The sequence below is a fragment of the Mirounga angustirostris genome, unplaced genomic scaffold (assembly GCF_029215605.1).
Source record: "Mirounga angustirostris isolate CCGP_5_RB_7025 unplaced genomic scaffold, mMirAng1.0.hap1 SCAF_12, whole genome shotgun sequence".
NCBI classification, from domain to species: domain Eukaryota; kingdom Metazoa; phylum Chordata; class Mammalia; order Carnivora; family Phocidae; genus Mirounga; species Mirounga angustirostris.
In genome coordinates, this window is record NW_026991720.1 from 92,632,771 (window position 1) to 92,646,911 (window position 14,141).

General features: G+C 39.1%; 1 protein-coding gene across 11 annotated transcripts in view; it reads left to right on the forward strand.

Moving 5' to 3' along the window:
• Positions 1 to 14,141, forward strand: part of SUGCT (succinyl-CoA:glutarate-CoA transferase) — an 800,213-nt gene that overhangs the window by 9,422 nt on the left and 776,650 nt on the right. The gene's annotated exons all lie outside the window — the stretch shown is intronic.

Genomic DNA, 14,141 nt, shown 5'->3' on the forward strand with positions numbered 1-14,141 from the left:
TAACAACTGATGCCCTTTCCAACTGTTCTTCCTCCTATAATCACCCTTTATTCCCATCCAGCTTATTCTTGTCTTTCACAAACTGGCAAAATATAGATGTGTAGATACCCTTCTTAAGTATAGAATATTGAGAGTCATATTTATTTCTGTTCCTTAAAATAATCATGTGTTTTTCTTTTCTTGTTTTAACATTTAGAATAAGTCATTTACTTTAATAGGTGGTGACTATGTAATGTGTGTGACTACATAATATATACATGCAATTACTATATGCAAAAAGGTGTGCTGAGCACTTTACATACAATATTTCATTTAATCCTTGCAAACTCTATGATTTAGGTGTTTCAAATGAGGAAACAAGCTCAGAGAAGTGAAGTTACCTTGAAGTTCAGTAGGGAGTAAGTCCTGGAGCAGGAAATCGAATCCAGTCAGTCTCCAGAGTTCATGCTCTTCACTGTGTGAAACTCATTCATTGATTTTGATTTCAGTGTGCTCTGGAAGTTCTTTCTGGGTGTCTTCTCAGATCATACAAGTAAAATTCTATTGCCTGGTGTGAAATGAATTCAGTTTAAAAGTTTTTGCTTCGGTGGACAAAATTTTACTAATTTATTATGGCTGTGAGATGGCATTGGTAGAGAAGTATAGACTTCTCTTAATAGATATGTAATGAAATGAGACTTATGGGATGAAGAGACCCCTAAATATATTTCATGCATCATTTGAAATAAAACAGGGGCCCTAAAAAGAGACCTGAGTACAGATGACCAGTACTTTTGAGAACTATGCAACAAGAATTACTTGTACATTCATTCCTAATGTCAAAATATCTTCTTATATTTGAGGTCTTTTTTATGTGTTTTTATTCTTGAAAATATCTTTCTCTTTAATTTTGTTGATTCTTTATGTTTTCACTTTTTGCTTGTTTTTTTTTTGCTGATTAGAAACATAATCACAATTAAGCAAAATTACAGAAATATATAACTTAGCTGGTAAAAGTTCTGCATAAATTCCCCAAGATTTAACCACTGATAGAATTTTATGAATGCTCCTACAACTACCAACATATATTATTACTATAATTTTTATTCAGGGAGAGAGCGAGAGCGAGAGAGAGAGACAGTGCACATGTATGTGTGCTGGTAGGGGGGTGTGGGGAAGGGAGAGGGAGAGAGAGAATTGTAAGCAGGCTCCACACTGGGTGCTCGATCTCATGACTCAGATCATGACCTGAGCCAAAATCAAGAGTTGGTCGCTTAACTGACTGAGTCACCCAGGCGCCCCTGCCAACATACATTCTTATGGTTATTATGTATATTTACAAAATAGGATCACATTATACATCCTATTCTATATTTTGATTTTTTTTTAACTTAGAAATATATCTTGGTCAACTTTTCATGTCAGGGTGTATAAATCTGTTTCATTTTTCTTAATATCTACCTGAGAGTCTGTTGTATGAATGTGCCAGTGCTTATTTAACATTTCACCTATTGGTGGATTTTTGTATGGTTTTGAATATTTTACTTCAGTATTGAACTTAGAGGGGCAATTCACAAAAGGAGATATATGAATGGCCGATTATTACATGAAAAGATGTTCAACATTATTCATCAGGGAAATGCAAATTAAAACCACAACAAGAAACATTATCTACCCATTAGAATAACTAACATTAAAAAGAAGAGCAATTCCCAGTGTTGTGAGGATGTGGAGCATCTAGAACTCTCATGCGCTGTTATACAAGCACTTGGGAGCTCTGTTTGGCAGTTTCTTAAAATTTAAAGATACACTTACCATATTACTCAGCCATTCCAGTAGGTATTTACTCAAGAGAAATTAAAACATGTTCACACAAAGACTTGTTCGTGAATGTTCATAGCAGCTTGATTCACTGTAGACTAAAATTGGAAACAACTCAATGTCCATCAATAGCTGAATGGATAACAAATATAGTAGAATACTACTCACTTATAAAAATGCAACAACAGGGGCGCCTGGGTGGCTTAGTTAAGCAGCCATCTCTTGATTTCGGCTCAGATCATGATCTTGGGACCCTGGGATCCAGCCCTGGGTTGGGCTCTCCACTCAGCAGGGAGTCTGCTTCTCCTCCCCCTCTTCCTCTGTCCCTCTTCCTGCTCATCCTCTCTGTCTCTCTCTATCAAATGAATAAATAAAATCTTTAAAAAAAATGCAACAACATGAATGAATCTCAAAATTATTATGCTTTATGGAAGAAGCCAAACACAAAAGAGTCCCTACTAAATGATTTCATTTACATAAAATTCTAGAAAATGCAATGTTGCCTAAGGCTGGGAGTGGAGGGAAAAATAGTTTGCAAAGGAAGGAGGAAACTTTCAGGTGATGGAAAGTCCTATTTCTTGGGGCGCCTGGGTGGCTCAGTCGTTAAGCATCTGCCTTTGGCTCAGGTCATGATCCCGGGGTCCTGGGATCCAGCCCTGCATCGGGCTCCCTGCTCGGCGGGAAACCTGCTTCTCCCTCTCCCACTCCCCCTGCTTGTGTTCCCTCTCTCGCTGTGTCTCTCTCTCTGTCAAATAAATAAATAAAATCTAAAAAAAAAAAAAAAAAAAGTCCTATTTCTTGATTGTGGAGGTGACTTCACTGGTGTATGTATATGTCAAAACTGAATTGTTATTAATTTAAAAAAAAATTTTTTTTGTTTTAAGTGATCTCTACCCCTGACGTGGAACTTGAACTCATGAACTTAGGACTCTGAGAGCAAGAGTTACATGCTCTACCTACTGAGCCAGTCAGGTGCAAAACTTAATTGTATAATTTATTATATATGAATTATTTTTAACAATGTTGATTGAAAAACACAGCAGAAAATCAAGACAAAAAAGTTCTGTAATAAACATTTTGTTACCTTTGTCTAGGCGTACTTGTGGAATCTTTTTGTGAATTATATTCCACCAACAGGAGAACCTAGTCAAAGGATATTAATATTTAAAATTTTTATAGGAAGTGTTAAATTGCTGCCCTACAGAGAGTCATTAGTGATTTACATTCTGCAGTGTATGAAAGTGCCCATTTCACCACACCCTTGCCAATATTGGGTATTAATTTATAAATGTTTGCCAGTCTGGTGAGAAAAAAATTCTTAGTTATAATTTTCATCTTCTGCTTGTAGATGAAATTGCTATAAACATCTTTTGCTATACGTACTGGAAATTTTTGTTTGTCTATGAATTGACTATTATATATATGTTTCCTATTTTTCCATTGGGCTTTTTTTCTTTCTTACTGATTTTTTTTAATATAATGTTTTTTTTTAAGATTTTATTTATTTATTTGACAGAGAGACACAGCGAGAGAAGGAACACAAGCAGGGGGAGTGGGGGAGGGAGAAACAGGCTTCCCATGGAGCAGGAAGCCCGACTCGGGGCTTGATCCCAGGACCCTGGGATCATGACCTGAGCCGAAGGCAGATGCTTAACGACTGAGCCACCCAGGCGCCCCAATCTTTTTTTTTTTCAAGATTTTATTTATTTGTCAGAATGAGAGTGGGAGAGTGAGCACACAAGCAGGGGGAGTGGGGCAGGCAGAGGAAGAAGAAGTAGGCTCCCTGCTGAACAAGGAGCCTGATGTGGGACTCTATCCCAGGACCCTGGGATCATGACCTGAGCCGAAGGCAGACATTTAACCAACTGAGCCACCCAGGCGCCCCTCTTTCTTACTGATTTCTAATAGTATTTTATATGTTGTAGAAACCTTTTGTTTTTTATTTTTATTGCAAATGTTTCCATCTTTCCAGTCTGTTATTAATCTTTTAAGTTTAATCATGGTATCTTTCATTGTACTGAGTTTAAAATTTTATGTATCAGAGCTATCAACTTTGATGATTTAATTTCACATTTTTTTTGGGTAGAGAAGAGCTTTCCTCAACCAAAACTGTAACATATTTCTTTCATCTTTTTCTAGTGTTTTCATTTACTTTAAATTTCATTTGTATTTATTTATTTATTTATTTTTAAAAAGATTTTATTTATTTATTTGACAGACAGAGAGAGAGGGAACACAAGCAGGGGGAATGGGAGAGGGAGAAGCAGGCTTCCCGCGGAGCAGGGAGCCCGATGCGGGGCTCGATCCCAGCACCCTGGGATCATGACCTGACCTGAAGTCAGACGCTTAACGACTGAGCCACCCAGGCGCCCCTTCATTTGTATTTAGATCTTAGAACTTAATAGGATCATGTGTAGATCACATTTCCTCTTTTTCTATATGGATAGTCAGTTTGCTCAATACTCTTTCTTAAATAATTTATCATTTTCCCACTGATTTGAGATTTTCTCTTCATTATATAACAATTTTTCATTTCTATGTATGGCTGTTTTTCTCTCCATTTGTTCATATGTTAATATATTTTAAAAATTATACTTTTTAAAAATTTCATAGGCTAAATATTCTTCCCTCCACAAAAATTTTTTTCTGGGCTATTCTTGATCATATACTCATCAAGATGAATTTTAGAATCAATTTATCAAACCTTTTCCTTCCCCTATGGCCAAACCCTTCCTGTTTGATGATGGTATTCAATTTTTTTTTTTTTTAAGATTTTATTTATTTATTTGAGACAGAGAGAATGAGAGACAGAGAGCATGAGAGGGAGGAGGGTCAGAGGGAGAAGCAGACTCCCCGCCGAGCAGGGAGCCCGATGTGGGACTCGATCCCGGGACTCCAGGATCATGACCTGAGCCGAAGGCAGTTGCTTAACCAACTGAGCCACTCAGGCGCCCATGATGATGGTATTCAATTTTGTTTCAAAGCTTCCCAAGGCTGGTCAAGGGCTTCCTCACTGAGTTAGCACTGATCTTTCTCTTGCCTCTTTTATACAGTTAATTCTTGTTATTAGAGGTAGTTATGTTCTATAAACTGAACACCTAATTAGTGAATACTGAACCATTGCTTCTAGGGGAAATAGAGGATTAAGTTCCTGCAAGTCTTTGGTCACACATTTTTGACCACTGATTAATACACATAATGTTAAGTGTGTGTTTCTGTTTAAAGTCACCTTATTTAGTATATATTGTTTCATTAACTTTGAACTCAGGGCCATAGCATTATAACTTCTATAGTTATAGTCATGGCTGAACAAAGCTCAGCTAACATATATTTTCTCTGTAAGGCTCATCATGGGGGCTCCTGGGTGGCTCAGTGGGTTAAGCGTCTGCCTTCAGCTCAGGTCATGATTCCGGAGTCCAGGGATGGAGACCGGTGTCTGGCTCCCTGCTCAGCAGGGAGCCTGCTTCTCCCTCTCTCTCTGCCCCTCCACCTGCTTGTACTCTCTCTCTCTCAAATGAATAAACAAAACCTTAAAAAAAAAAAAGGCTCATCATAGTCTTCTTGCACTTAGGAACACCAGACAGCACTTCAGCCACTACTCTTAGGGGCCATGTTAAATGGTGAAATCACCAAGAAAAGCACAGACATGTGAAAATGTGACACTTTAAAATACACCACATAAAGGACACTTGTTTACAGTATGAGACCTGAAACAAGAAGGCCAGTGCGTTGCCTACGTTGACTTCGGCTGGGAACATGTGTATCAAGGGACTGAAATTTTTCTGCATTCTGTGCACGTCCTGGAATGACTGCAGAAGCACTGCAGTATTGATCTTGGAGTTAGTGAGTAGTTGAATTCTCAAATATAGAATCTGCGAATAATGAGAATAAACTGTAATTTCCCTTTGAAGCTGCTGCAGTGTGTGCAAATAATGAATCAGGGAAAGCTTCAGAGTGACAATACTTATCAAAACATTGCAGGGGGGATGCCTGGGTGGCTCAGTCGGTTAAGCGTCTGCCTTTGGCTCAGGTCATGATTCCAGGGTCTTGGGATTGAGTCCCACATCAGGCTTCCTGCTCAGCAGAGAGCCTGCTTCTCCCTCTGCCTGCCCATCCCCCTGCTCGTGCGTGTGTTCTCTCTCTTTGACAAATAAATAAAATCTTTAAAAAAAGCAACAACATTGCAGGGGGCAGCACCACAAAATGGTACTTCACCTGTTGCTCATGAATTTAACATAACTTATTTATTTTTTAATTTTTGAAAATCAAGGTTTTACATATACTTCAGATCTGTAAGGTTAATTATGAAAAACAGTAGCCTCTTATGTCTCTCTGCCCCTTTCCTTTTCCTAGGGACAACGAATTTCAGTTCTTTTAGCTGTTTCCTTTAGTTTTTACCTCCAGATCTCTAACTAACATGATTATAATGCTACTTCTTGATTTTGTTTTTAGGCATTATCTGTAGTGATAAAGACTAGCTTTCTTTCACCACCTTTCCAACAATTACACATATACTTTCCATCTTACCAAATAATAAATTTTGCTAGACAAATATTCAGTATTTATATTGTTATGATTATACAATTATTCATATTTTTATTTCATTCCTGCTCATATATACCTTTTTGTTTTCCCTTGTGTTAATATTTGTCTGGCTTCTTTATTTACTTTCTCAATATCTCTCCTTAATTCATTCCCAACTGTTCCATAAGGGTAAATATTTCAGCTATTGTGTTAGTATTTTCTTTACTGTCATCCTGAGGATTCCTTTCATATTTCTCCTCCTTTAGATCCACCATTTTCTGACCCCATATCTTCTTATTTCTTGTTCTGTTTTTGGTGGAGCATATCCTCTAGAAATAATTTTCCCAAGAAAGAATGGGAAGGTAAAGTTTTTGAAAATTTGCATGATTGAAAATGTTCTTTTTCTACCCTCACACAAGACTCAGAGCTTGACTGGTTTAGAATTTAAAAGAGAAATAAAAATAAAAATAAATAAATAAATAAATAAATAAATAAATAAATAAATAAATAAGGAAAAAAAGAGAAATAAATTTTCCTCTCAAAATTTTAAGGTTTTTGTTCCATTTTTAAGTTTTATTTTCCAGTACTATTGAGAAGTTCAGTGACATTCTGCTAGCCAATCCCTTATATATGCTTTTTTCTCCCTAGAAAGTTTTTAGATCTGATTTTGGCAGAGAAAAAAATCTTAATGTTCCAAATTCTTACACTGATGGGTCTTTATGTGTGTCTTTTATTTTTATTTTTTTTAAAGATTTATTTATTTGACAGAGAGACACAGCGAGAGAGGGAACACAAGCAGGGGAGTGGGAGAGGGAGAAGCAGGCTTCCTGCTGAACAGGGAGCCCGATGCGGGGCTGGATCCCAGGACCCCGGGATCATGACCTGAGCCGAAGGCAGACGCTTAACGATTGAGCCACCCAGGTGCCCCATATGTGTGCCTTTTAATATAGTTTTTTAGTTTTTTAAATTTCTAGCACTTTGTCATTTTTTAATTTTTAATTTTTTTATTGAAGTATAGTTGAAACACAATGTTACATTAGTTTCAGGTGTATAATATCATGGTGGGACAACTCTGTATTTTATGCTGTATTCACCGCAGTGTAGCTATTATCTATCACCATACAATGGTATTAGAACACCATTTACCATATTTCCTATGCTGTACCTTTCATTCCCATGAATATTCATTCTTGATGTGTGTCTTTTTATTTTTATTAATTAAATTAGTTAATTTTTTGGGTGCCTGGGTGGCTCAGTTGGTTAAGCAACTGCCTTCGGCTCAGGTCATGATCCTGGAGTCCCGGGATCGAGTCCCGCATCGGGCTCCCTGCTCGGCAGGGAGTCCGCTTCTCCCTCTGACCCTCCTCCCTCTCATGCTCTCTGTCTCTCATTCTCTCTCTCTCAAATAAATAAATAAAATCTTTAAAAAAAAAAAAAAAGAAAAAAAATTAGTTAATTTTTTAAATTTTAGTATAGTTGACATAAAATGTTACATTAGTTTCAGATATACAATATAGTGATTTGACAAATCTGTACATTGATGCTATATGCTCATCACAGGTTTAACTACCATCTGTCACCACCCAGTGCTATTACAGTATTGTTGACTATATTCCCTATGCTATGCCTTTTATTTCCATGACTTATTATTCATTCCGTAACTGGAAGCCTGTATCTCCAACTCCCCTTTACCCATTTTGCCTATCCTCCTACCCCTCTCCCCTCTGGCAACCATCAATTTGTTTTTATAGGTCTGATTCTGCTTTTGGTTTGTGTATTCACTTTTTTTTGTTTTTTAGATTTCACATGTTATTTGTCTTTCTGTCTGATTTCACTTAGCATAATACCCTGTAGGTTTATCCATGTTGTTGCAAAAGGCATTACTGCATCTTTTTTTTTAAGGCTGAGTAATATTCCATTGTGTGTATGTGTGTGTGTCTGTGCACCATGTCTTCTTCATTCACCTCTTGATGGACACTTGGGTTGCTTCCATATCTTGGCTATTGTAAATAACGCTGCAGTAAATATAAGGGTGCATATATCTTTTCAAAATGGTGTGTACCTTTTAAAAATCTGTGCAGGGCATGCAGAGGGCCCTTTCAATCTGGAAATTAACTCAGTTCTGTGAACTTTTTCTGAATTATTTGTTTATTAATGTTCTCTCTTCTGTTTTTGCTGTTCACTCTTTGAGAAACCTGTATTATCAGAATTCCTAGGCTGATCCTTTATTTTTCCTCCCTCTTCTTCATTTTTCACTTTTATTATTTCTTTTTGTCCTGTCTGGGTGATTTTCTTATCTTTATCTTTTTTATTAAGATTTATGTATTTGAGAGAGAGAGGAAGAGTGAGCAGGGAGAGGGGCAGAGGGAGAGGGAGAGAGAGAATCGTCAAGCAGACTCCCTGCTGAGCATGGAGCCTGAAGCAGGTCTCAAACCCAGGACCCTGAGATCATGACCTGAGCCGAAATCAAGAGTCTGCTGCTCAACTGAATGAGCCACCCAGGTGCCCCATCTTATTTTTATTTTTCTGCCTTTCTCTTACATTTTCATTCTTGTATCTTTTTTTAAAGTTCCAAGATCATATTTTTATTCTCTAAATATTTTTTTACAAGTATCTTTTTCTGTTTTATAGGTGCAAGTTCTTCATATTTCTGATAATATTGATAATTTTTTATGGAGGTAAAATTTGCATACAGTAAAATTCTTTTTGGTATTTAGTTCTGTGGGTTGGGACAAATGTATGGAGTCATGTAACCATCACCATAATTAAGGCATAGAACACTTCCCTTACCCCTCAAAATTTGCAGTCATTCCCTCTCTTCATCCCCAGTTTCTCCCAACTCTTATCTGTTCTCTATCATTTGTCTTTTCCAGAATGTCATATTGATGAAATCGTAATGGTAGTTTCTTTTTTTTTTTTTTTAAAGATTTTATTTATTTGACAGAGAGAGACACAGCGAGAGAGGGAACACAGCAGGGGGAGTGCGAGAGGGAGAAGCAGGCTTCCTGCCAAGCAGGGAGCCCGAGGCGGGGCTCGATCCCAGGACACTGGGATCATGACCTGAGCCGAAGGCAGACACTTAATGACTGAGCCCCAACTTGATTTTATAGGGGACAAAACCGACAGCCCCTCTCCGTCAGCTTGATGTTTATGTTGCAGTGTGTTAAATGACAAGGATGGTAAGGGTGCTTGAAGCAATGTTGTGTACACTCATTAAGGGAACTGAATTAAAAATGGGCAAAAGTTTGAAGCAGATGTTTAGTAAAAAAGACATGATAATGGCCAGTAAGCATATGAAAATGTGCTCAACATCACTTGTCATCATGGAAATACAAATCGAAACCACTTCGAGTGTATTACCCAGTTTCTAGAATGGCTACAGTGATCCTTACCTCCTCATACATCCTTGTGTGAGCACCCCCTAACTCTGCACCAGTTGGCCTGTGTGACTGATAGCATATGGCAGAAGTGATAACATGTTACTTCTGAGATTAGGTTATAAAACCCTGCAGCACCCATCGTGGGCACCAAGAAGCCCTACTTGTAATTGCTGCAGTGGGCCTACATGATATTTTTTACGGTGTTCCATTATGGCAATCTATTAATACATTGTGGCAAGATGTGAGGACATTTTTTTCCTCCTTTCCGTCCTTTCTTTCCTTCCACAAACATTTATTGAGTTCTTACTACATACCAAGTGCTAGTATTTGATATTGGAAATACAGAATGAAAGTCTCTTTTCTCAAGAGTTTATCATCTGGTCAAGACTAACTAGTAAGTCATAATTCAGAAGAATGCTATTGACAGAGACTTGCTCAGGATGCTATGGTGAGCAGGAATACCCTCTAAGGATGTTGACTTATGAAAGATGCAAGGACTTGTCTAGGTGAGACAGGGTGGAGGATTATTACAGTCAGAGGAAAGAACACATACAGTGTCCTAGAAATGTGAGAGATTTGAAAGAAGTATGGCTAGTAAGACATATCTTTTTTTGCAGATTGAAATTGAAAAGGCGGACAGGAATGAAGCTAGGAACAATAGCCTCGTTTGCAGTTTTAGGAGGAACAGTAGACTGTAAGCTTCATGAGGGAAAGGACCATGAGTAACTGTGAATGAACAAGAAACTGGCATAATGGGTTCTTCATTTTGGAAGATTACTCTGGAAGCAGTGTTGAGAATGAATTGGTGGGAACAGACGTTAGGCAGAAATAGGTTAAGAAGCTTTTGCAGGCAGTTGGGACAAGAAATGAAGGCCTGAGTGGAGACAGTACCAGGGAACTGGGGAAGAATAGAGCAGATTTAACAGAAAATTGATGGCTGATTGAATGTGGGGAGTGAAGAAGAAGACATATCTGGGAAGATCCCTAAATTCTATCTTAGAGTGGTTGATGATGCCATTAACTGAGATAGGGAACAGAAGAATGAGAAACAGATATGGTTGAAAAGATTGGGTCGATTTACATTTTGAAAAATAATTCTGGCAGCATTATGGAGGGTGCTTTTTCTTTTTCTTTTTTTTTTTAATGTAGGCTCCACGCCCAGTGTGGAGTCCAACAAGGGGTTTGAACTCATGACCCTGAGATCAAGACCTGAGCTGAGATCAAGAGTTGTACGCTTAACTGACTGAGCTACCCAGGCGCCTCTATGGAGGTTGTTTTGAAGAGAGCCAAGATTGAAGCCCAGCAGAAGAATTAGTAGGTTGTTAGAGTAACTCAGGAGAGAGTTGATGGTGACCTGAGCTACAGTGGTGGCAGTGGGGATGAGAGAAGAGAAGCCAGTCAAGAGATATTTTTGAGACAGAATATGCACTAAGTGGTTCTTTATTAAATTTAAGGGGTGCAAAAAGAGAGAGGGTTCAAGGATTTTGTTTGGGTTTTGACTTCGGTAACCAAGTGGGTAGGAGTGCCACTCACTGAATTAAGGAACACAGGAGCAAGTTTGGGGAGAAGATAGAAATGATACTGACAGTAGCTGACATTTATTGAGCACTGTGTCTAAATGCTTATAAGGCGATGTTTCATTTAATTTTTTAATATCCTTATGAGATAGGTCCCAGTATTATCCCTGTTTTACAGATGGGGAAATCAAAATAGAACAGGGTCACAAGTTAGTAAATAGAGTAACAATTTGAACCTAGGGGTAGTGTTCTTAATCATTATAGTCCTTGTATGTTTAAGTTTTCCCCGGTAGATCATGGGATACTTGAGGAGGAAGGGATGTGATACCTCTCACACTGTATCTTCATAGAATGATTAGCACATAGTAGGGACAAAGGTTGTTTAATGGGAGCTTTCACTCACGTCCTACCTCGTGTACCTGTTCTACTCACTCTGCCCCAGCTTCAACTCACCCTCTTTTTAAAAATTTTCCCAAGAACCACTCAGACAAGGTACTTGGGTTTGTACCAGGCTTTACTGAATTAATTTGGTAATTTTGGAGAGGTACCACATATAACCTAAAATCTAATTCTATTTGTAATACCTTAAAAAAAAGTTCTGTTAGCTGTCTTGTTAGTGGAAATTTTTCCCTGGTAGTTTTTCTCCTGCCATTTTCCCTCAGCTTCCTCTCCTTCTCGGTCTGATTTTCCTTTCCATTCCAGCTGCTAAGCTTAACCTGTACCTCCAAATGCCCATTGAATTCTTTGTCTTTTCTTTCTTTCTTCCCCCCCCCCCTTTTTTTTTTTTTAAAGATTTACTTATTTATTTGAGAAAGAGTGAGAGATAACCTGAGAGCAGGGGGAGGGCAGGGGGGGGGGGAGAGAGAGAGAATCTCAAGCATACTTCCTGCTGAGCGCAGAGCCTGACTTGGGGCTCGATCTCACCACCCCGAGATCATGAGCTGAGCCGAAATCAAGAGTTGGACGCTTAACCGATGAGCCACCCAGGTGCCCCTTACTGTGTCTTTTCCCTATTCAAGCTCTGTCCAGGTTAGAGAAAAATCAGCTACCTGACTTTGAAGATTCTGGTCTCTTTTAATGATCTTAATAAGTTTGGGCTGCTAAAATAGAATATCACAGACTTACATACAACAGAAATTTGTTTCTCATGGTTCTGGAGGCTAGAAATGTGAGATCACAGTGCCAACATGGTTGGATTCTGGTGAGGTCCTCTTCTGGGTTGAGGACTGCTGACTTCCTGCTGTGTCCTCACATGGCAGAAAGGGGTCAAGGAAGTTCTCTGGGGCTCATTATATAAGGGTACTAATTCCATTTATGATGGTTCCACCCTCAAGACCTATTTACCTCCCAAAGGTCCCACTTCCTAATATTATAACTTCAGGGATTAGGATTTCAATTTATGAATTTTGGGGGGACACAAACATTCAGTCCATTGCAATGATCATATGAATTATTAAGTATATGAGTTCCTCCCTCCGTCCCTCACCCCTTCCCAGTGTGACCCTTCAACTAATTCTTAGTGAGTGCCTACCATGGGCCAGCCACTGTTCTGGAGGGAGATGCAAGATAGACAAGTTCTGCCTTCATTGAAATTACATTCTAGTGGAAAGACAGTAAGTAGTACAATAAATAAATAAACGTATAATGTAATGTGAAGTAATGGGTAGGTGTTATAAACAAAACGAAAACATACTGAGATCCAGAGGCGTGCTGTTTGAGATAGGATGATCAGGCAAGGTTTCTCTGAGAGTGTGGTGTTTGGGCAGAAATTTGAGTGAAGTAAGCAAGACATGCAAATGTGTGGAGGAAAAAGAGTTTCAGGTCTAGAGAATAGCAAGTGCAAAGGTCCTGTCACATCTCGGATTCTCCAGAAATCAGATGTTGAGACAGAGTTGGAAGGACAAAGGATTTACTGGGGAGTAACACCTATGAAAGGGAAAGGAAGGAAATTGGATTGGGTAGAAGAGCCATCAGACTTGCATGCACCTGTCAAATTCTTTGCCAGCCCAATGCTGGGTGGGGGTGGGGGGGGGTTCCAGAGCAGTACACCAAGGAGAACTGATACAACATTCCGCATTTGGTGGAGGAAATGACCAGGCCTTTCTGCCCAACTTTGCTCGGTCATTTGACCAGCGACTGTCCTGAGAACAGAGTGCTCTCAGCTGAGAAAAGCTGAGGTGGGCCTTGAGGAAGCTAATACTGGAGTTGTAAGTTAAACATGCTTCTTGTAGGTTGGGCAGAAATTCCTTTCTTTGAAGGGGAATCTGGGTGGTCCATCTCTGTTTCTGCCACAGGCCCTTAAAACAGAAATATGCTCGGTGTGTTCAAGGAACTGCAAGAAAGCTAACGTAGCTGGAGAAGCATGAGAGGGAGGGATAGGGGTCATGGCTGGGGACGTAGCAGAAGGCCAGAGCAAGTAGCATCTGTGGGCTGTGGGAAGATGTTGGAGTTCATTCTCAGTTTGGTAGAAAGCCATTAGAGGATTTCGAGGAGGGGAATGACGTACGGTTTACATTTTGAAAGGATCGCTCTGCCATAAGCCATTATGTCTGTTTATCTATTGCTGTACAACAAACCACTTCAAAACTTACTGGCTTAAAACAGCAGTGCCTTATTTTTCCTCAGAGTTCTGTGAGTGTCCTGCTGGACTCACCTGAACTCATTCACCTGGCTGGATCTGGGTGTTTTAAGATGGCTTCACCCACATGTCTGGACCTCACCTGGGACAGCTACAGTGACGGGGATGGCTAAGCCTCTCTCCATTTGTTCTTTCATCTTCTGCTTCATCTGAAAGTGGAAGTGTTCCAAAAAGTCAAGCTCTACTGTGTAAGCTCTTTTCCAGCCTCTACGGGCATCAAGTTTGCTAGTGTTCCCTTGGCTAAAGCAAGGCAGATGTCCAAGCCCAGAGTCTACATGGAAG